This window comes from Suncus etruscus, chromosome 6 (assembly GCF_024139225.1).
Source record: "Suncus etruscus isolate mSunEtr1 chromosome 6, mSunEtr1.pri.cur, whole genome shotgun sequence".
In the NCBI taxonomy this organism is placed as follows: domain Eukaryota; kingdom Metazoa; phylum Chordata; class Mammalia; order Eulipotyphla; family Soricidae; genus Suncus; species Suncus etruscus.
In genome coordinates, this window is record NC_064853.1 from 87,254,935 (window position 1) to 87,280,145 (window position 25,211).

The 25,211-nt window shown below is 34.2% G+C and overlaps 1 pseudogene; it reads left to right on the forward strand.

The window, feature by feature from the left end:
- The first annotated feature begins 23,712 nt into the window (after positions 1-23,712).
- Positions 23,713-24,452, forward strand: LOC126011461 (60S ribosomal protein L8-like; annotated as a pseudogene).
- Positions 24,453-25,211: the final 759 nt, after the last annotated feature.

Here is a 25,211-nt window from a genome sequence, read left to right on the forward strand (position 1 = left end):
AAAAAGAAGAAAAATTGTTTTGTTTTGTGTTGTTTTGTTTTTGCACAGGCACAGTAAATAATAGAGAGATTAGAAAGGGGGTTCCTTGGCCTAAGAGACACAGGGTTTATCCGCTCTTGAAGCATACTGTCATGAGAATAACTACAGGCTCTGTACATGCTCTTTTTCACTCCCCAGGTCATTTTATAGTGCCAGGAAAGAAAAAATGCACAACTGCATCTCTTCTTATGGCCTAATAGTATTTCATTACATATACATCACAACCTTATTCATCTGTCAGCGGATGTTTGGGTGATTTTCCTATCCCAGCTATTAATTGTTTTCATATCCTGCAGTACTAACCACTGCAATAAATAGTAAGTGTGCACATATTCTTCCGAGTTATTATTCTTATACTTAAGAACTAGATCTGACTCCTTCACCTCTCCCAACATTAACGAGAAATAATATGTCATGACAGAAAAGATTAAGAAAACAAAGTATTACATGCACAGATTTAGGGTTAAAGGCACCTTCCTTGCATGCAGCCAGCCTGGGTCCAAAAGCAGTGTTATAATCCAACCCTGAAAGCCTTTATTTAGCAAAGTTTACCCTCACCTATGATTATATTCCTAGGAAATGGAAAACCTTACATCTTACTTGCCAGCTATATATTTTTAAGTACTCTGAACTGGGTCAGTTTTTAACTGCAACACATGGTTCAATCTTCATTGTCTGTCTATATGAGTGTGTGTGTGTGTATGTGTGTGTGTTATCCACCTCCATGTCTGTCCAATGTCCATCTGTATTGTACATAATGTCTATGTTGTATATAGTCCTTCCCCTATTATATATAACCATTTCTTTCCCCTTTTCCCTACTTACCACTTTACAAATCCTTTTCTTGTGACCAGAGAAGGTAGACTGTATGATTTCTATCCTCTTGATTTTATGGAGATACGTTTTATGGACCAGCATTTGGTCTATCCTGGAGAATAATCCATGTGCATTGGAGAAGAATGTGGAGGGCCATATATATGAATGTGTATCCAGGTTTCTGGGGATGGAGAGCCCTCCATCCCCAGAAACCTGGATACACATTCTTCTCCAATGCATATATGGATTATATATATATATTCCATATATAATCCATATAATATATATATATATATATATATATATATACTAGTCCACTTTCTTCCATGTCTCTTTTCAGAGCTAGTATATTTTTGTTTGAGGTCAGTCTGGTTGACCTATCAAAGGATGACAAGCCCATGTTGAGGTCTCCCAAATTATTGTGTTGCTATTGATATCTTTTTTTAGAATTGTTAACAATTTATTAAATGCTTTTCTAGTCCCTCATCGGGTGCATAGATGTTTAAGAATGTGATTTCTTCTTGTACATATTACTTGATTAGTACAAAATGTCAATATCTGTCCCTTATAACTTTTCTGAGTCTAAAATTTGTGTCCTATGATATTAAAATGGCCACTGCAGCTTTTTAAGGGTGTTGTTTGCTTGGATGATTTTTCTCCAGGCTTTGATTTTGAGTCTGTTTGTTATGACTATTCAGTTGTGTTTCTTGTAGGCAGCAGAAGATTGGATTCAGTTTTTTGATCCATTTTGCCACTTTGTGTCTCTTAACTGGTGGATTTAGTCCATTGACATTGAGAAAGATAATTTTCATGGGATTTAGTGCCATATTTATGTAGAATTTTGGTGTGTTTGTTGGTCAGTCTTGTCTTAAAGTAGACATTTCAGTTTTTCTTTTAAGGTTGGTTTTGAGTTTGCAAAGTTTCTGAGATGTTGTTTATCTGAGAAGCTATGTATACTTCCTTCAAAACTGATAGTCTTTTTGGGTGCAGTACTCTGGGTGAAGCATTAATTTCATTGAGTTTTGTCACTATATCCCACCACTGCCTTCTGGCCTTGAGGGTTTCTTGTGACAGGTCTGCTCTAAATCTTCAGAATGCTCCTTTGAATGGAATTTCCTTTTTTGATCTAGCTGCTTTCAGTATTCTATCACTATCTGTGGTTCATCATTGTGACTAGGATGTGTCTTGGGGTGCTTTTCCTGGGTTTTTTTTTACCTGGTACTCTTCAGGCATGCAGGATTTGGTTGCATGCAATCTTTAGCTCTGGTAGTTTCTCTGTAATGATGTCTTTGACTGATGATTTTTTCCTGGGGATTTTCTTCCTGTGACTCCAATGGTTCTTATGTTGTTTTTGTTGATCTTATCAAAGTCTTCACATTCTTTGAGTAATTTTTCCATTGTCTGATCATTTGTTTTAAGACTTTTATCCAATCTCTTCTGCTGTATGGAGTTGCTATGATTCTCTCCTCAGCTGCTGTTACCCTGTTGGAGAGGCTTTCCAATGAGGTTTTCAATTCATCTACTGAGTTTTTCAGACTTGTTATTTCAATTTGAAGTTTTCTGATTTCTATTTTCATATCCTCTTGATTCTTATTAGTGTTCTGCTCAACTCAATCTATGCTTTCTTTGAGTTCTGTGAACATCCTCCATATTTCTTCTCTAAATTCCATATCTGAGAGGTTAACTAGGTGGTTGACCATCAAAGTTGCGATTTTCATTCTGTATGCTTGGTGTTTGTTCCCCATTATCATGCTTGTATTGTGGTTTTTCTTACGTGTTATGGTGGTATTCATCAACTAGAAGATGCATGCACACTGCTGACACACAGCAGAAATCAGTTAGTGCCACTGTCTGTGGGCAGGACGACTGACCTTTGAAGAAGGCAAGCCCTCAGAGAAGAATGCAGAAGAGATCAAATTCTCAGGCAGCAGGAAAGAAGAAAAAGCCCAAGATGTCTACCATGCTCCTGACACACAACAGAAATCAGCTAGTTCCACTATACAAACTCTTTTCTATTCTTTCACGCTCTCACCCTTGATCTATTGTATCTCCCTATTTAATCCATTTACCCTCTGTTCTTAATTAAATGTTCTCCAAACCCCAACAAGGTGCCAGCTTGCTTCCAAAGCAAAAGGGCAGCCTCCCAGTCCACCATGCCTTAGCCCAGGAAGAAGCTGCTGCTACTACTGCTGATGATTTGCTCTCAGCAACCCCTTCTCTCCCACCACCCTTAGCTATGGACTGTTGTTTCCTACCAAATTTGGCCTTTGAGAGACCCTCAGATCAAGGACAGTCCTTATTTGTGACTGCTGCAAGCCATTTTTCAGACTCCACAGAACACATCACAGTCTACTTCAAAGTACTTAAGAGAATATATTTTTTGTAAATTACTTTAGTACATACTTCTGCATTTTCTTAAGTGGTGTAATTATTATTGTGTATTTTCTTATGTAGATGTAGTTTTCCCCACCCCTTTTTGAAATTTGTTTAGTAGGAAATTCTAAAAAATAAGTTTCTCTTGGGTTCTGAGTTTATGTTAGAACAAGTTTCTGTTACAGGGAGAGTTTAGCTTATTTTTACCCCCAGATGCACCAGAAGAATCCTGTGGCATTGTTGCTTTGTGCACATTAAAATGGGAAAATATTAGGTATACAAAGAAGTACTTATTTCATCGGGATAGGAACTCCTAACTTTTTTATTGCAGGGGGGCTCTCACCTTGAACATTTGTCATAGTGACTTGAGTCCTGGTTCATCCCTTATGGTCCCCACAAGTACCACCAGGAATAACCTCTGAGTGCAGAGCCAGGAGTAACCTTTGAGCACCTCCAGGTGTTGCCCATAAAGAAATAAACAAACAAATAAACAAAAAAAGTTTTCTAAAAAGTTGGTGCATGTGTTGTAACCAATCCTTGAAAACTGGTTGATTGACATTGCCCAGAGTGCTCTTTGTAATGTCTCAACATGTTTATGTTTCTAATACATAGATGATACTTATATATCATTTCATTTATGATTGTATTTGAAATTCAACAAGCAATCAATAACTACTAATTAGACATGGATATGCATCCTATATCTTCAGTCTAATTACTACTTCATTTTCCTCTTCTCTTTAATTTACAATTGCTTTGATAGACAATATATTTTGCTTCAACTACTTCTTTCATGTTCTCAATTAATTCCTTATTCAGGGTACTTATACATATGCATAGTCATTTCAGTAGGTCTCCAACTCCTTAATAAAAAATACATATATATATATTTTAAATAAAACTTACATAATTCTATTATGCAATGTTACTCTAGTAAAATATTAGCTTACATTTATTAAAAATTGTTTTTGAATGATGGGTCTATTAACTCCTGTCCTTGGGCAAAGCATCCTTACTCCTTCTTCTAAAATTATTTTACTGTTTACATTATGAACACCTACAAGATGTCACTTAACCATAATGACTCTAATTCTCAAAATACTCTAATTTTCCTACTCTAATTTTATTATTCTCCTACCCTATGTGTATTATCATTGATAGAACTATTATGTAACTTTTTACTGGAGCTCTCCATTTTTATATAGCCCATTGTTCACTTGTCTTTCGATTCATTTCTGATTTTTCCTTGTATCATTTCCCAGTTTTATGTTCTTTAATAATTTTGTAAGGCTAACATAATAAATAAGAATTTTATTATACAAGTTTTAGATGTCTTCACTAATCTTGCCCAATTCTACCTTTCCAATACTTTTTTCTCTTTCTGGAAAATTTTTTTGGGAGAAGAACAATACAGAATGGTGGTCATAGATTATTTATGGTAGTACTAGAAGGACCAATCAGGTGCCAGGGTTTGAACCATGTCAGCAACATCAAAACAATGTACTACTGCTGTATGATCACTCTAACCCTTTTTCTATTTTTAATCACTCTCTACTTGCAACTCTCTTACTTTATGCTGTTTGAACTGCTGTTTGTATGCCTTCCTTCTGTCTGTTTATCTCACAGTCATGTTCGTATTTTCCCTAACCAAATCCCCTTTCTGCCTCAATCCACAGTCCAAATCATGTCTATTTGTCAAAGATATTCTAAATTTCATCTTTTCTTGAAGTTTCTGGGATTATGGCTATCAATAACAGTGTCATACATCTTGTTTGTTATGCCCTATTCAGGTCTCTCACAACTCCCTATATGTGTCAATAAGTTGAGATATATATTTGCATATATTTACATATATAGTCCCTTACTACATGTTCTTTGATTATGCAACCCATATGTAATTCAGCTGTCTCTGCCTACAATATAGCACATTGGTTAGAAGAAAACCTCTTTTGTCTATAAATGAAAGGAAATAATTCTGTTTTATAAAACTGAAATAATTTAAGAAGTACTAAATTATTTTCCTTAAACTTTTCTATAAGAATAAAATGGTGCAGAAAACTTAAATGCTTGACCACAGAGAAAGTACAGGACTTAAGGAACTTGCTTTTTTAGGCAGCTCAGCCTAGTTTGATTTGCAGCACAATATATTGTTCTTTTAACACAATTGGAATGATCCCTGAGCACATGGCCAAGAATAAGTCCTTAGTATCATTAAGGGTGTCCCAGAAAATAAAATAGAAAGTAGAATTTTACTATCAATACAAAAATCTTGGTATAATTAGATTTGCCATAAAATTTATTATAAAAATATAAAGACAGTTAAGTATTAAGGATGAATTAAAAAGACCCAGTAACTGACAATTATAAAAAGTTGGTATATTGCTGGGAGTTTGGGAAATAATTATTCACCATCTCTCATTTATGATTCTTTTTGAATATCTGACAGTCTTTAATCTCTCTCTGAAGACTTACTCACTTGCTTTTCAGTCTATGTCAAAGACACTGGCTGTGATAATTTTGAATTCTCACTTAAATTAAAGAATATCTATACAACTCAGAACTCATAGTTATAATTACACATCTGTGAGATTGTGACAAGCATCATGTGTTCTTTCATTTTTTATACATTGATTAGAGAGCAGAGCCATTTTATAGGAATTTTCTCAAAGAATTTCCCCTGAAATACCTATGACAATAATATGTATCAATCCTTTCTGTGGCTCCTAGGAATACCTAAGGTAGAGTGACATAGAAAAAAAGTAAGTGATTATTTCAGTACTTAGATTTCTAAAGCAGTGTGAAGATTTAAAAAAATCTATAATACAGTTTTGTACATTTTAGCATGCATTCAACTTCTTCAAATTATATTTTCTGATATACTATATATTTTTATTTTTTCAGATATGCTAATTTAGTCATCCATCACTATTGGAAAATCCAAGTCAGAGTTAAGGGTTTAGAAGAAAACTTATGACATCATTGTGACTATATATAAAGCAGCTTTATCTTTAAAATTGACAAAAGATTTCCTTTGTCACAGAACCACTTCCTAAAATAGCTCCGCAACTTAAAAACAAGGAAATCTCATTCAAAAAAGGTGTAAAGAACCATGATTTTTTCACAGGCTAGAAATCAACTGATCAACGTAAGATTTTATGAGTTTGGATAAGTAGGTATGTATTACCTACTTTATTTTATATATATCTGAAACATATATAAAATAATTTTATCAATAAAACATTGGGCTGGCAGTCTGGCAAGCATGTTTAAAAATCTTTCTTTAAAAACACCAGAAATGTACCTGATTCCTCTTTTCTGACCCACAATATAAAGTTTGGCAAGTCCAAAGGCCCATGTGTAAAAAGGAAAGCAGAGCATGTTCTTCATAGATGAATTGAAGGTTTGAAGTAGGAATTGATAACTAAAGTTAGATGTTTCCTGTAAGTGACAGAAGCTACAGAAAGATAAATAGTATCAATTATCTCTAGTTGAAGGATTATCATCTAGAAAGCATTGCATTTGAAAAGCAAGTGGACTAAAATGAGAAAAGGGAATGTAAGTAGTTATATAAAGGCTTTATGTTTTAATAAAAATAATCCTCAGTTAAAAACAGAGGTTAAGTTGGTTCTTTAACTCAAGAACCCTATACAATAGTAATCTATGGAAAAAAAAACATAAAATGCATGACTTAAGTTTTTGAATCACACACATTACATTTATATGTAAATTTACAATCAATTTCAGTTGCAACAAGGGAAATTCTTCACCAAAGATTGGTTTATTTCTATAAACAAGGATTCCTGAGTAGGCAGTCAAGGAGTGATAACAGTTCAGTAATGACAACTGCCTCTGGAATAAGTTTATATTTCCTCTCAGATGCTTAGAGTAGAGGCCTTTGCCTCATGCTGCTGAACCTGCCCATTGCAAAATAGCTGCTGTATCTTCAAAAACTTTCTGTACATTGAGAAGGAAAAAATTGAGAAAGGCTAAAGAAGTGGATCTGTTACTACCCTAAATAGAATTGAGACACTGATAATAAATGGGAAGTGAATAAAATTTGAAGAGATATCTAGAAATTTTTGTCTTACCCATTTCTTAAACAATATAGCCTCCTTTATTCACTAAAAAACAATTGTGGTTAATTATGGGAGCAAGTTGATGAATGGGGGCCTGAACAATAGGACAGTGGGAAGGGTTTTTGCCTTGCATGTGGCTGACCAGAATTCAATCCCTGGCATCCCATATAGTCCCCACAAATACCACCAGGAATGACCTCTGAGTACAGAGCCAGGAGTAACCTTTGAGCACCTCCAGGTGTGGCCCATAAAGAAATAAACAAATAAACAAAAGAAGTTTTCTAAAAAGTTGATGCATGAGTTGTAATCAGTCTTTGAAAACTGGTTAATTGACATTGCCCAAAGTGAGATAAATCTGGTTTCTACCAATACTAAATACAAATATCATTTCTCATAGATAATAAATTATATTACTTTATCAATGATTGATACAATGCCTGAAAGACCTGTAATAAATTATCTTCACATTAAGCTTGAATGAGGAAGAGGACAACAGGTAGACTGAAAGCACAGATGTTTAGCAAGAAAGAATTGCTGTGGGGAATAACTATTATGACTACCGTGCAATAAGATATGAATAAGTCATGGAAAGGAAAGTAATGCAGAAGTGAGAAGATAAATTAGGGATAAAGATGTTTATGAAATTAAGTGGTTGGTATTTTTTCTCAAAGCAACAAAGAACTTATGAGATACTTTCGATATAAGACATGAGAACTAGAGAATTAAGAAAGGAGAGTGAAATGATGAAAAAAGCACTCACATTTTTTTCTTTGCATCTTTGTACATATACCAAAGTGCCTTGTTCTTACAGTTGTCACATTAGCCTATATTGGAAATCATAATTTATGAATCAGTTATTTTTTTGTATTATAGTGGAGTAGCTTTTCTTTATGCCCTAAACTAAATTAAAAATATTCTTTTTTAACCCATTTAAACAAGGAATATTAGGTTAACACTCATAATAATTTAATAAAAATAGTATTCCATTTGATAGAAAATTAAAGAGCAAGTAAGCAAAATAATTCTTTTTTACATAAAAGTAACAAATTTTATTGACATAAAACAATGAACAAACTTAAGGGTAGAAGAACATTTTTCACCAAAACCACAGAATCACACTCAGTAGTTGAGCCATTAAGCTATCTATGTTCTTGACATGCTATAAAGTAAACTGATACTAATTTAAGTAAAGTCAAATAGATATAATGGAATTCTAGAAAAAATTCTAGAAATTTATTTTGAAATTTAAAATATTTCCCTGAAGATTGGAAATAAAGAATATCTGCACCCCCACCATTCTTTTTTTTGACCATCTAAATTATTTTAATAGAAAATCTTCTATATTCTGCCTGAAGCTTGACTTTATATAAGCTTTATTACTGAATCTAACAGAGTTAGATGCAGATCCCACACTTCATATTAAGGAATGTGTTACATTATGTTCCAGACAACTGGACAAACTTCACCTTTACTAAACAAATTGCTTCCTCCATTTAAAAAAAAAAATCCAAGCAGCAGGTGTTGACAAGACAGACACATTGTTTTTCCCCTAAGGAAGTAAAGGCCCAGATCTTTCTAAGGAAAGAAACTCCATAGCTGGAACAAATGAAATGTAAATATTTAGAAGTTTTTTTTCCTGTGAAGGATGTGGACCACATTAAAGTTACCTGAATTCTAATTTAAACATAAAGTAAACAGGGGCCGGGTGGTGGCGCTAAAGGTAAGGTGCCTGCCTTGCCTGCGCTAGCCTTGGACGGACCGCTTATTATTTGAAGCTGCTCAGACAAAGTGTGAACACAGAAAGAAATTTTCTAAATAAAGTGATCATAGGAGTATAATAGTTCCTCTGAATTTCTGAGCACAGGATCAAATGAATTATGTAAACTCAATAATTATAAAACCCAATTTTCAATTACAGGCAATGTAAAGTTTATGTGTGACTTGGAGTATGTGCTGAGAGAAAATAGATTTAATGACCAAATTAATGTTAATGTCTTTCATTGCAATTTTATATTTGACCAATTAATAACAAACTAAAATTATAATCTAGATATATTGGCAACAAATGTAATAAACAATCATAGGACAATTAAGAAACAAAAAACAATAGTTTTGATGATGCTCGCATCTGAACAGGACATAGGCTTACTTTCTCATATTTAATTTTACACTCCAAAAATATATGTTTGTTTTTAATTTTCTCAGATCTAAAGTAGCAATAGTATTTCTTATATTTGTAGTATACTTTTGAGCTTTCTAGCATTATATTATTCTTATCAATGCTCTAGTTCTCAGTGACTCACGGTGTTTTCTGTGAGACTTGTTTAAGCTACAGGAATCCAACAGCAGGGAAACATTTTACCAGGATTGGCATAGACATCATATATGTCTACTCTAATTCTAAAAAAGAACTAGAAAACAAAATGATGGGCCTGATATTTCTCATAGGGAAACAAGAAAAAAAGTGTTTGAAATTGCCTTTTTTTAAGTGTAGTAACTTTAAAATAATATAAGATAGCTCATTTTTGCTGATGCCATTAAAACCCAGGAGAATCCTTCTGAAAGTAACAGAAATATCAGCTGTCTCCTTAAGTGTTCCTACTGTTCATTTGAATGACACCTTCTAAAGAAAATCCTTCAAACAGATCCCATAGGTAGGTATAATATACTTAGTATGTATAAAAATATTTATGAGCATTAAGAGGAATAGAAAAAAAAAGCTAAGGAAGAAAAATGCTTTGGAATAACCTAAATGTTCTTAAAAATTTAGTTCTTAGAATGAGAAATTTCAAACCTTTGTTCTAAAAACAGTATTCAATAAAAAAGATAATATTGCTTAAACAGTTTTCTGTGTCAATAAAATAAATTTGTTAACCATCCCTCTATTATCAAGGTGTTGCTTTTGGATTTTACAATGAAACAATAAAAAAAAATAGAAACCCCAAAATGAATATGTGTATATCAGTTTAATGTGTGTTTGAGGATCATTCGCTTTTAATTGTGGTAGTTATGGTAAAACAAATAAAGTGGAGAGAAAAAATGACTTAAAATGAAACTGAGATGAAGACAGAGAAACAGAAAAAGAGAACTTGCTGAGGATATGCTATAAAAGATTAAATGGAGATAGCACACTGGTCTGGAGTACATGCTCCTTGTTCATGGACTCTGTGTTCAATCCTTGGAACCAGCTGACTCTGCTAAGCACTACTGTGAGTGATCCCTGAAGATGGAATTGGGAGTAATCCATAACCACTGTTGACTGTAACCCATAATTAATAACCAGTAAACATGTTGCAAATATCAGAAATTGCAACATATTGAGTGAATATGATTTAATATTGAGATATGTATAGTGGATGCATTTAAACAATTATATTCTAGTTTTGAAGAATCCAGGAACCAGCAGTGAAATTTGAAAAGATAATTCAACTTAATTCTGCAAGGTGATTTTGGGAAAGACATGACACGAATCTACAAGTAAAAGATATAACACAGATAAAATATCTGGGAAATTCTTCAAACAAAACAAGATGAAAGCATATTTTTAAAAAAAAGAAAGAAAAAACTGTATTGTTAAAATTTATTAATATTTTTTAAAACAAAAAAAAATTCCTTTGAAGATTCACAGTAGAAGGAACAGAAAATGAGGTCAGATAGATAGTCTGGAGCACAGATTTTACATGCATGAGGATTATATGGATCTGAGCACTGGCACCACAAGAATCCCTAAACACTGCTGAAAGTAACCCTACCACAGGACTGAGGATAGATACTGCCAAGTATGACTCAAAAAACAAAATACAAAACCAACAACAAAAAGAATGAAAAAATACATAATAAATAGAAATGGGGCAAGAAAGCTACAAGAAGAAATCAGACTGAAAGGTAACAAAAGAAAACACTAAAAAGAAGAGCAAAATTATATATGTTGAAATTAAGTAATGGTAAAAATAATAAAAGGAAAATGGATGAACTATGAGATATAGCAACAAAATTTTGTCAAAGAAAAACTGTAACAAAGGGGCTGGAGTGGTACACAATGGTAGGGCATTTGCATAGCATGCAACTGACTTAGAATGGACATGGGTTTGATCCTTGGTATCTAATATGGTCCCCTGAGCCAGGAGTGATTTCTGAGCCCAGAGCCAAGAATAACCCCTGAGTGCAGCTGGCTGTGGCCCAAAAAGAAAAGAAAACAAAATGAAATATGATCATGTTACTTAAATAAAAAATATATTTAATAATAAAAATAATTAAAAAAAAAAAAAGAAAACAAAACGAAAAAAAAAATCTATAACAAAAGTGGGGCCGGAGCGGTGGTGCAGTGATAGTGCCTTTGCCTTGCTGACACAGGAAGGAATACAGGAATACTGTTAAGTTTTAAATATACAATTGTTTAGTAGCAATCCCACTACCAGTTCAACCTCCCTCCATCAATGTTACCAGAGTCCAACCTAAATCTCTCTGTCCCCACCTTTCATCATGACAGGCACCTTTTTTTTTTTTTTTTTTTATTGAGACCATTGTGAATTACAAGCTTTTCACAGTATATTTCAGGTACATAATGACAGTGAATTAGGGCCATTCCCACCACCATTGTTGACCTCCCTCCACCACAGTTTCCTGCATGCATCCTTTCCTGCATACTTCCACCCTTAGCCCCTGGGTCTACCATTGTAACAGGTCAATTTTATGTTTAACTTGTTGTAGCTAAACACAAAACAACAACATACCTTATTGTAGCTATTGATTCTATTGTTGTTGATTTCGGCATGGGTATTTAGAACTGGTATCTTTTTTATTTTTCACTCAATGCTCCTGAGACCTCTTGGCCTCTGAGCCCCATCAACTTTTTTTCTTCCTCGTTTCCCAATTTGTAAGAAAACATAGAAATATGAGACAGATCGAAATGGCTCAAGTTCTATGGTTTAATAAAAAAGGCAGGAGCACCTATCTAGATTATAAGTAAAATTAAAAAAAAAAATAAAAAGGGAAAGAAAGGGACAGGTGTGTCTTCCCCCACCCCTATAGGCAAAGTAAACATTGGGGGATTAGAAAGGAAATTCCATTGGCCTAAGAGATACAGGGTGTCTTCACTCACGAAGCATACTGTCAAAAGACTAACTACAGGCTCTGGGCATGTTCTTTGCCCAATCCCAATGTCTCTTTCTATAATCCGAGATAAAGTTCTGCTCAGTCAAGGTTGTTAAAGTCAGTCTTCTGTAGTTAGAGGAGGTCTTGGTTTTTGCACAGGTCCTAGGATGAAGCCTAGGATAAAGTCTTTCTTTTTGTCCCTGGAAAAATTCTGCTTAGTCGAGGCTGTTGTAGTCAGTCTTGTGTATTTAAAGATACTGGTTCTGTAGCCAGAGCAATAGCACAAGGCCACGGCATTTGCCTTGAATGCAGCCAATTCTGGACCAACCCCATTCAATCCCCGGCATCCCATATGGTCCCCGGAGCCTGCTAAGTATGACTTCTGAACAGCACAGAGCCAGGAGTAACCCCTGAGCGCCACTGGGTGTGGCCCCAAAACAAAAACAAAGAAATAAAATTATGATAAAGATCTTGGCTCTTGTGCAGATTCTAGGAGGGAGCTTTTTGGGATTTCATCTCACCATTGGGTGGTGAGGTAGGGCAACCTGTCAGTAGATCAAGTTGTTGCTGTTTCTTCATCATCTAGGTCTCTTATTGACCTACTCCAGAGCAGGTTGGTGCCAGGTAGGCATTCGGGCCTCCCCAGAGGAAGTTTGATTCCTGATGCTGGCGTTTGTAAACTGTGCAGGTATCAATGTTGGGATCTGAGGTTTGGGATTAGATGATGTCCAATACATTGAGGCTTAAGTCAATTCTCTGTGATAAATTTTAAGGGCAAAGGGCAGCCCTGAACTATAAAATTTATGAATCCCTGGAGCTGGAGTGATAGCACAGTGGTAGGGTGTTTGCCTTGCACGCAGCTGATCCATAATGAACCTGGGTTCGATTCTCAGTCTCATATGGTCTCCAGAGCCAGGAGTGATTTCTGAGTGAATAGCCTGAGCATCATTGGGGTGGCCCAAAAACCAAAAACCAAACCAAACAAAACAAAAACCCAAAATTATGATTTCCTATCCCTATTAGATACAAACTCTTAATATGTAAGATCTCCCCATTTTAGGGTGCCCATGCAAAAAAGGAACAATTCTACGTTATACTCTTGGTGTATATGGGGTAAAAATAACAAGCTTTTTTTTGGGGGGGCCACACCCATTTGATGCTCAAGGGCTACTCCTGGCTAAGCGCTCAGAAATTACCCCTGGCTTGGGGGGACCATATGGGACACCGGGGGATCGAACCATGGTCCTTCCTTGGCTAGCGCTTGCAAGAGAGACACCTTACCTCTAGCACCACCACGCTGGCCCCATCAAGCTAAACAATCTCTATAACCCGATTTTAACCTGAGCTCATAACCCAGCCACTACTTTTCTTCAAGAATTTTCTGTTAAGCATACCCGCAGCAGGGGTGGGGAAGCTACATTTACATATGGAAATAGACATTAAGAATTATAACTATTAAGGTAATGCATCTACAAAAACATACAAAAGAAATATAGAAATCCCCTTTAATTCTTTTGAGATAGTGTGGTGTAGAATTCCAGAGCACAGACAGTTTCATCCCATCCTGTGGTCTTGTGGAGTATGAGAAATTGTTCACAGAAGTTGGGACTCAGGTAGTATCCTAGAGCTGAGGGTTTCTCGGTAGTCAAAACTTGTAGCAAGCAGAAGTCTACAGTGAGAGGAGGTGGAAGAAAGAGGGCCTCATAGAATGGGTCTTCAGAAACGGTGTCTGCTGGTTCTTCCTGGGGCTAGACATAAATAACAGGCTGGGAGGGTATCTTTTTACTTTGGGAGTTAGCTGGCAGCTTGTTGGGGTAGATTGAAGTTTCCAATTCTGGAGGAGTTAAGAATTGAGGGTGAAGAGGGTTAAATAGATGGAGATAGAGGATCAGGTTTGGGGGGTGAGAGGATAGAAAAGGATTTGTAAGGTGGTAAACGGGGGCGGGAAGGAAGAATATTATATAATAGAACTATATATAAAAAGGGCAGGGATTGGGGCCAGAGCAGTGGCGCAGGATTAGGGATTTTGCTTGGCATGCTCTGACCCAGGACGGACCTCGGTTAGATCTCCACTTCCCATATGGTCCCGTAAGCCAAGAGTGATTTCTGAGTACATAGCCAGGGTGTGGTCTAAAACAAACAAACAAAAAAGGCAGGGATTATGCACAATACATATTAGATAAGAGTAGAGGAGTCCACTACGTGTACACACACACACACACACACACACACACACACAATGGAGATCTATTTGTAGGTCAGAGTTCTTAAAACAAAACAAAACAAAACAAGCAAAAAAAAAGAGGCTGGCATATGGGGTGGAGTGTGCCATTATCTAGGCAATTCCATTGATGGTGGAGATAAATTGCTAGATAAAAGCTTCCAGGATTAGTTTGTGCATAGAGCATTCTTAAAACACTCATACTTTTCCCATCAAGGGTACTAAGCAATATGATAGTGAGCTCTGTAAGAGGAGTCTATCCCATGGCATATTGTTTACCATGTCTCAAGCATTCAGATTCCTTTCCTAGAAGCAAACTGACAATGTGGAATTTGTGGTCTAATAGTAAAATAGCCTGGCTTAAAAAAAACAAAAACAAAACCAGATTGTATAAAACTTAGTCAATGAACAGGGCCTGTGACAAAAGTCTATGGTGTGCAGTTGCCTATTTCAACAGTCTTTGTGGACATACGCATTAGCTCATGACAGTAGGCATAATCAAATGAAAGCTGAATAAATTGGAGTAATTTGTAAAGGCATTACCATATTGAGGACTGTATTTGGATTCTAGTACGATAAAATATTAAAATACAAAACTTGGACAACCAACCTATATCTTCAAGAACCCCCATGGACAAGAAAAAAATTGGCAATTTATGAAATAGCTAAAAGTTTTCAATTATGTTTATACTTTTAAGAAATGAGCTTCTGGTTTTATCAAACCTATGTATTAATTTCTTGTTTTCTCTGTCATTAATTTTCATTCCAGTACTTAACATTTTCTTTATAAGCCATCTTTAAAGATGGCTTTTGTAAAACAGCAAAAACTCCAAATGGATCAGTGGAAGAATATTATGCTATTTAATATTCAAACATCTCTTCATTTCTTGATTTTCTACTTTAACTCATGTTAACATGAAATTGATATTGTCCAACAACTTCTTTATAAGAACTATAAAAATTAAGCATAAGTTAAATTTTAAATGTGTTGGGGGCCAGAGCAGTGGCTAAAGCTGTAAGGCGTGTCTGCCTTGCCCACACTAGCCTTGGATGGACCATGGTTCAATGCCCCTGCATTCCATATGGTCCCTCAAGTCAGGAGCAATTTCTGAGTGCATAGCCAGGAGTAACCCCTGAGCATCACTGGGTGTGACCCAAAAACCAAAAACCAAAAGAAAAAAAATTAAATGTATTGAATACTAAATATACTGAAAAATCACTGTATGGTATAAAAAGACGAAATAAAAGATTTCTGCTATTTCCCTACCAGATATGAGAAAAGACTGAAATTTGGATTTTTTTTTTACTGAAAGATATTGTTGAGATGATCATATGCTAAACTTTTTAAATGTATTTTATATAATTTACATAAACATTGTTAAATTTTTTTCTGACAAAAAAGAGTTATGGAACAATATTTCCATAACTCACTTCAACAATTAAAATTAGTTTATACATGTTGTTGCATGTATTTGCAAGAAATATAATATCTAATTTTTTCAAATTTAGCATTTCTGCCAAAATTGTAAGAAAAATAAAGACCTAACCATAATAACTAAAATAGGATAAACAGAATTACCAACATTATCCATTTAAAAACAGAAACAAGTCATCCTGCACAGAAAAATTTTCCACAGTTCATTTCTCCCATTGAAGTAAAAATTCCAATCTACTTTCTTCAGAAAATTTTGTTATATTTTCATTTCTCTAAATTTTTTACCAACCTACTTTTCATTAATATGTGATAAAAATAAATATAATTATTTGGGGAGGTTGTACTGGATTAGTAGATACAAATCGAAATAATCACACATGCAAAAGCATTTATTTTACTGCTGAGACATATTTTTGGTTCCACAATATAAATTTTGATGTGTAAATATTTAAATTTCATTTGTGAGCTGGGGAGATAGTATATGAGATAAGGTGCTTGGCTTGTATGCAGCTGACATTGTTCTATTCCTAATACCATATAAAGTCCCCTGAGCCAAGAATAACAAAGCCAAGAATAGCCACTGAATACTGGAATACATGACCCAATATCACCTAGCCCCCCTCAATTAAAACCTAATTAAATATGTCTCTGAGCATAAGTGTAAATCTTAAAATTACTTTTAATTCTATGGTAATTACATATATCCTTTTAATTTGATACCTTTTAAATGGTTAGTTATTTTAACTACACATTAAATATGTTATCTGAATAATACTTGATGTTATTAATGAGCTAATTTTTGTTTTTAATAATATATTTATTACATGATTACAATAAAAGCTAATTTTTGAAGAATGTTTTGCTTACCTATTTTTTTCTTATATTATATCTCAAATACTGAAAATTCTGTCCAGCTCAACAAGTGAATTGAAAAATTGTATTTGTATTTGTTAAATGACACAAACTATTTCAACTTGCTCTGAAATATATGTCAAAAATAGCTTTATTAGAATTATGTTTATGATTGTTAGTAAATAATTATGTGATTTAATTTGTTTATTTTGGGCAATATCTGGCACTGCTCAGGCTCTACTCCTGCTAGATGCTCAAGACTCAACCCTCAAAGTGTTCAGTGGCTATTCAATGCCAGAAATCAAAGCTGAGCTTTCTACATGCAAAGCATTTAGTTTGACCATTTAGTTCAATCTCTTGTTCCAGCTTATTTTTAAACTTATTTTATTTCAGGTATGTTTATAATATATTTATCCTTTGATTGCAAAAAGAATCTTTATTTTGTCTATATTTTTGAGAGATATACCATTGCTATGTATGATCTTTTATGTTGACCTTTTTCATTTTACTGAATAAATTCTTGTTCAATGACGTAAAGGCATTAGTTTCCTGTATTTTCTAATATCAAATCAAAACCTGCTAAAATATTACTTTTCTATTTTTATGTATTGTTTTGTCTTCCAGTTAAACATTTTTATCTTTATCTCTGGTTTTCATCACAGAATTTTGATAAACCTTTTTGTGGTTTTATTTATGAAATTTTATTTGGGCTTTTTAAAGCATCTACCTCATGTTTTCAGAGAATTTAATTATGTTTCAATGTTTAATATTTGATCACAAATAACTGTATTCTCCATGGGGTCTTTCTCAGTCTTACTATATTTTTCTGCTACATATGAATAATGTACATTCTAAGCCTATATAGATTTATTAATTTCTCTTGCTGCAATTGATCTTTGTTGTATTGCTAATTCCATGTAATTCATACTTTGATAAATTTATCATGCATTTTGTTCATCCTGTTTGTTCTTTCCATTTTACTTCTCTTCAGATTAGTTCTTTATAATTTTTGTATTTTTTCATTACTTTTTTTTCCAAAACAAAGACCATAGTTATAAAATTGCCTTGCCAAACATGTTTACTTCCTATTACATTTTTTTATTTCTATTGATTCACTTTTCTTCTGGTAGTATTTTTCTTCTGATTTTACTATTTCTACTGATAGTATTTTTGTTTCTTTTCTTTTCTCTGCATGGCTAGAGTTTGTTTTGTCTACTAATGTAAATTTTGTGCATTTAGCTATTAAATTTATTATTTTTGTTAAATAGCAATAAATATATTTTGATTTTCAGTAAAGTTAACTTGGATAAGTTGAATCTTTAAAGATTGCTTTAAAGGTATCACAAATTGTTGTAAAGAGTCTTTGATCAGACTTTCCAATGCACATGTATTGTGAAGTGTTTGCGTTTTATCTAGTGAGAGTTCAAAATATCACACCCTCTGCTTAATCCATTAATTGCTTCATCTCTTGTTTTATTATGTGATGATTTTTATTCTGCAAACTGCAATTCCCAAAGAATCAGTTTCATTTCTAAAGTTCTCTCTCCATGCAGAAACTTCTTTAGCATTATTGAAAAGAAGGTGTGACTGTCTTTATTCACATCCTGAATGTCTGCCAAGGACTGCAAATTTGCTCAACCCATCTACTCTGCTTCTTTTTCTTTCTAGCTGTAGGCCTTGATTACAGGAGGGAGTCATAAAGCCAATGCAGCCATCAAAATCATACCTTTTTTTTTTCTTTCTCTCAGAATCAGGTTAGTTCCTGATTTTCAAAAGTATGAATCCTTCCCTTTATAGATTTTCCTTGTTTTCTAGTTTTAACTAGAGAAGTCCCTTTTCCACCCTTGTGCCTACAAGATTATAGACAAATCTCCCAATTTCAAGACTTAGCTGTTTTACAGTTTCATCTATATAGTTTCTGATGATATTTTTATATCTACCTTTTTATTATCTATTTCCAAGAAGCATCAAGATCACTCGTTCTGAAAATGAAAAGGATGAACTGACACTATTCCCATTAACTTTTCCCATCTCATTGACATGCTCCTTCCAGACACCTGAAGAGCACACTAGCCAATGATCATCTCCATATTTTATTACCATGCATGAAACTTCACTCTTTAAATAAGTATAACAACTATATCTTTCTTTTTTTTTCTTTTGGTTTTTGGGTTACACCTGGCTGTGCTCAGGGGTTACTCCTGGCTGTCTGCTCAGAAATAGCTCCTGGCAGGCATGGGGGACCATATGGGACACTGGGATTCGAACCAACCACCTTTGGTCCTGGATCGGCTGCTTGCAAGGTAAACGCCGCTCTGCTATCTCTCCGGGCCCTTTTTTTTCTTTTTTTTTTTTTTTTTTTTTTTGGTTTTTGGTTTTTGGGCCACACCCATTTGACGCTCAGGGGTTACTCCTGGCTATGTGCTCAGAAATCGCCCCTGGCTTGGGGGAACCATATGGGACGCCGGGGGATTGAACCGCGGTCTGTCCTACGCTAGTGCTTGCAAGGCAGACACCTTACCTCTAGCGCCACCTTCCCGGCCCCCTTATTTCTTTATTTATATTTTGGGACCACACTAAGAAGTGCTCAAGGCTTATTTCTGGCTCTGTGATCTGTAGTCTCTGAAGGGAGAACTCAGAGGATCACTTGTGGTACTAGAACCACATGAAAGGCAAGCATCCTATTCACTGTACTAATATCTCTTTGGCCCCAAATTTCAACAATTTTAATTGTTTGAAAGTTTCATTGAATTTTCCTATAATTTTTCTTTTTATTTTTTTTTAAATAATAAGTTTTCCTGAAAGAAATTTAGAGAAATGTAAAGCGAGAGAGATAAAGAAAACTATGTTCAAGAGAACATGTGTTTCCCTGGGGGAAAATACTTATTTTAATTTGTTATTATATTTAATAGATTTTAATATATTTATATTATAGTATATATGCTGCACTATAGTATGGAAATGCAACTGAAGCTAATAATTTGTAGTACATGAAAGTATTCCCTCTACTAAGTTCATTAAATGTTAAGTAATTTAGATAACTCATCTTTGATATCTTTGATATGATCTATATCTTGCATTACAAATTAAATTCTTGGTGTAGTATTTAAGATGTATTGGCATAACTTTCAGATTTGGGGGAAATTATTTATAAGCTTGATATGCATTCATATTTTTCCACTTTTAAAATATGAGTTTTCATCTTTCCAATATTATTGTGTACCATATTTTTAAAAATTGAATTCAAATAATAAGGCTACCTATATTGTAATCTAACATCATATGTCTCAAAGCAATGCTTCATATTAAAGCTGTCAATTATTGAGAGATTGCTGCTCACAGGGACAAGCCTAGACAACAGCAAAATTGGGTAGAAACCATTTTATTTAAAGAAAGTTTATAATAACATTGAGAAACACATGGAAGTATAACTAATAAATAAATAAAATTAGCTATGAAGAATATAGCTAGTACATTCAGTTGTCAAGATTCCACAGACTATGTTCAGAGGAAATGAATGCAGTATAAAATCAAATAAAAATGATGTTTTTAGTAGTTATGATTGAGATTTCTTTTATAAATATAAAATATGTTGGGGCCAGAGAGAGCACAGCAATAGGGCATTTGCCTTGCATGCAGCTGATCCAGGACAGACAATGGTTTGAATCCCAGCATTGCATATGGCACTCATGCCTACCTGGAGCGATTTCTGAGCACAGAGCCAGGAGAAACCTGAATGCCCCTGGGTGTGACCCAACCCCCCAAAAAATATACACATATAAATAATATGTGTATAGAATATAGAATATTAACTCTCCTAGAAGGCTCATAATTTTAACTTTCCATTTTATATTTTTGCCATATTCATTTTAATGAGTATTCTTATTATAATGAAAATAGAATCCAAAATTTTATCTGATCTTTATAATAGAGAAGATTTTTCAAAATAAAAGGAATATATTGCTAAATAGAACCTCAGAACAATTACATTTTTATGATATATATTAAAACAATATTAAATATAGATAATATAGATAATATAGCTATTAGCAATGTACTTGACTTTTAGAAATTCATAACTGTGCTAAGATAGTACTACAAATCAAATTATCCCTTATAAAAATTAGGTAAAAACTGGAAAATTTACTAAAGAAACAATAAGACCAAAACGTGTGAGATATAAATACTAATACTATTAAAATATATATTTAAATAAAATTAGCAAGATATTGTTTTAACACTTTTTGTAAGTTACAAAATTAAATGAACTAATAATAGTTTATTTCTTGAATTTTAAGTCAGTTACCATTAACAGAAAATCAATGTAATGTTTTAAAAGTTTGTAATGTCCAATTTTATCTCCTTGAATTAATGGTATTTTCCTTTTAACTTTAAATAGCAAAAACTGGTATAGAGAGTAATAACTATTACTTGCTAAATAATAGGTACTGTGTAAGGTATATCTAAAAATAACTTATTTATAGTTTATTCTTATCAGACCATGTTCTGTTACATTAAATCATTTAATCTGAAAATATATGGAATAATTACTGCTATTAGCTATATTTGAGAAAACTGAGTTTCAGAGAGATTAACAGATGTTATATGTTTCAAAGGTAATAAATGACAGTTAACACAGATACACATATTTATATGTATATTTTAAATATGCTGAGCAAAATATATATGAAAACAACTGATCTTGGAGTATTCTTAAAAACAATTTTAAATTTTGTGCTCTTTTATTATGTAAAATTATAATTCTCAGAGAATTTGAATAATTTTCCACTGACCACACAACCATAAATTGTAAAATCGAGTTTCAAACCCAGACCCAATGAACTGCAAAAACTATCATTTTCTTATCATTTTAAGACTATCACTTGTTCAGGAAGGAATAGGGATTTATGAATTATACTCATAAGTCATTATAAATTGGAAACTAAGTCAAGTGCCTGATATTAATCCATTATAGTCTATAAATGTAACAACAAAAGTAAAATACTTTCACCATGTCCTTTATTTGCTTACCTTATATTCTGTTCTTCTAAGGTCCTGTGAAATAGGTTCTGCAGCTGGTATTATCTGCCGTGTACAGATGAAGCGGAAATTGTTTAGCGATAAAAAGTAATTCACACAAGGTCAACAGTCTAAGTAAGTGGTGGAGGAAAGTTGCCTGCCTGTGATTCCAGGGTTCCTTTCACACCTTGTAACCCAAATATAGCTCCTAGTAACCATGTCTGCTTTTGATTTATTTTTATATCCTTGATCCACTATCTGTTGACCTGGAATGAAAACCCAATCCATTCCACTTCTGGGGTGCTTTAAATTATGTTTTGACGCATTTTCTAGTCGATTCTTGAGAAACTCTCAAGTCTTCATGCCACTGTAGTGGCCTCACCACTAATATTGCTTATTCTGAAAAAAAAAAAATTCAGCTCTGGATTCTAAGTGATGGAACTCAATTTTAATTATAGTGAAAGAAAATGAATTAGATGTATACAAATAGTTATGAAGATGAGCATGAGCGTTTACAGTCAAGAAATAGTCAAGAGTTATAGAAAAGCTATCAAGTCAGGGATAAAACCAAAGTGTTGCCAGGACCTCTGTGTAGCAAGGACACACTGACAACAGTACGGCTTGGGGACATTTATGATCCACTACTGTTTTCTATTCCCTAACATTCACACCCTGAATAATGTCTAAATCCCTCTGAATCCTTGAAGATTTCTTTCAAGATCTGACTACTAAGTGAGAAGAAACTTTCTAAAATGCCAAAAATTAAATATTTATGCTCTTGGGTTTCTCTAGTGTGATAGGGCATTGTTCGCAAAATGAATCAAATTAAAAAAATCTTTGGAATTCAACATAAAAATGACAAATATCTGTTGTAAAAATCAGAACAAATTTGACTATAGGATAAAATTTTTCTTTGTAGTTGCAAACACCACGAGTTTAATAATTAAAGAATGAAAAATATATCTCTCTTCAATATAGATATACACACAAAACCAAATATTTCAATATAAAGTGTGTGTGAATAGAAAGATAATACAGTGGGCAGGGTGCTTAGCTTGCAGGCAGCCTAACAAATTCAATCTCTGGAAGCCCAGATGATCCCTCAGCTTCTCTACTAGTGATCCCTAAATGCAGAGCCCAGAGTAAGCTCTGAGAGTCCTTCCTGCATTGTGTGATTGTGTGGTTGTGTGACCCGTGAAAATGACCTGACTCTAATTTGTTTACATCTCCAGTTAAAAAATAATTGTTTTATTGATGAACACACTCTACCAGGAAGGACTTAATAGTTTTATGGCAACAATGACTTTAAGAAAAATGCTCTTAATCAGATACAAATATTTTTGTTATAAAGTTGTGAGGCATATATGCTAACTTATTTTTTCCCAGTTTAAAAATAATTTTCAAGTCAAATTAGAACTTACTTCAGTTAGTGAAATAAAGATTTATAAAACCCCATTATGAATTTTATAACACTAAACTGTGAGAATGAGAAATGAGTACTGCTGCGTTTCTATATATATTATAAAGTTAATCATGGATGCTGGCACTACAGAACTACTACACAAGTACTCCTTATACAAGCATTTTTGGTTATGTTCTTAAATTCTACTTTTACTTTTGATGACTGATCAATTCTCAAATATTCTGTACATTAAAATGATACATTAATTTAATGTATGATCAAAATTATACATAAAAATAACATTAAGAAATAAAATTATTAAAAAGATTTTTCCAAATTAAAAATGCCACAGCTCTTTTGGCTGTGCTCCATACGAGGCAGTGCAATGGGCCGTGTAATCCGTGGGCAGATGAAGGGTGCCGGTTCTGTGTTTCATGTTCTGTGTGCTGTGGACTTTGCTGAGCCCCCGGCTACATCAAAGGCATCATGAAGGACATCATCCATGACCCGGCCGTGATGCACCCTTGGCCCAGGTGATCTTTCGGATTTTTATCAGTTCAAGATACGGTAAGAACTGTTCATTGCAGCCAAGGGCATCCACACCAGCCAGTTCGTGTACTGTGGCACAAAGGCAAAGCTCAACCTCGCAATGTTCTCCCAGTGGGCATCATGCTCAAGGGCACCATCTTGTGCTGCCTGGAGGAGAAGTCTGGTGACCAAGGCAAGCTTGCCCACGCCTCAGGAAACTACGCCACTGTCATCTCTCACAACCCCGAGACTAAGAGGACACGGGTGAAGCTGCCCTTGGGATCCAAGAAAGGACGTGTCCTCAGCCAACCGAGCTGTGTTTGGATTGGTGGCTGGAGGTGGCCACATTGACAAGCCCATACTGAAAGTTGGCTGTGCCTACCACAAATATAAGGCAAAGAGGAATTGCTAGCCATGTTTGCCATGTGTTACCACGAACCCTGTGAAACATACTTTTGGAGATGGTAATCACCAACATAGTGCAAACCCTCTCCCATCTGCAGAGATGCCCCAGCTGGCCAGAAAGCGGGTGTCGTTGCTGTCCGCTGCACTGGGCATCTCCTGGGAATAAAGACTGTGCAGGAGAAAAGAAACTAGAGGGTGGCAATTCTTTTCTTTGATTATTTTATTTTACTTTATTTTATTTTATTTTGGGGCCACACCTGATAATGCTAAGAGTTACTCCTGGTTATGTACTCAGAAATCGCTCCTCGCTTGGGGGACCATGTGGGATGCTGGGAGATCGAACTGTGGTATGTTCTAGGTCAGACTCTTGCAAGACAAACGCCTTACTGCTGCACAACAGCTTCGGCCCTGGGGGTGACAATTCTTAAGTAAAGTTTGTTCTACCATAAAAACAACAACAACAACAAAAACCCACTACAATTTTCCTAAACAAAATAAATCTAAATAACATATCTTTCTTTTGAGGAAAATGGAGGAAATAAGTAATGAAAAAGTTGCTAGATATGTAGTTATAATACATATATTTATTCAAATCATGACAACAATGGAACAGATTTATGATCACATAAATCTTTTAAATAGCAAAGACCTTAGTCTCCTTCACATGACAGTCTGGAGACATTACAACTGGTGAAGGGAGGTGTTCTGTTTATGATTGAAACCCAACTATAGTTGTTTGTAATCATGGTGCTTAAATATAGATTTTATATATAAAAATAAATAAAAGGTTATTCCTGAACTACTATGGCACCAGAGATTACTTGAAATCCTTAATAAAAATCTATTTTTATATTTTATATGGAAGAAACAAGATGAAATGTTATATAAACCATAATATCAGACTCAACTTGCATATTTGAGCTGTAAATAACTTGAATAATTGTTAATGAA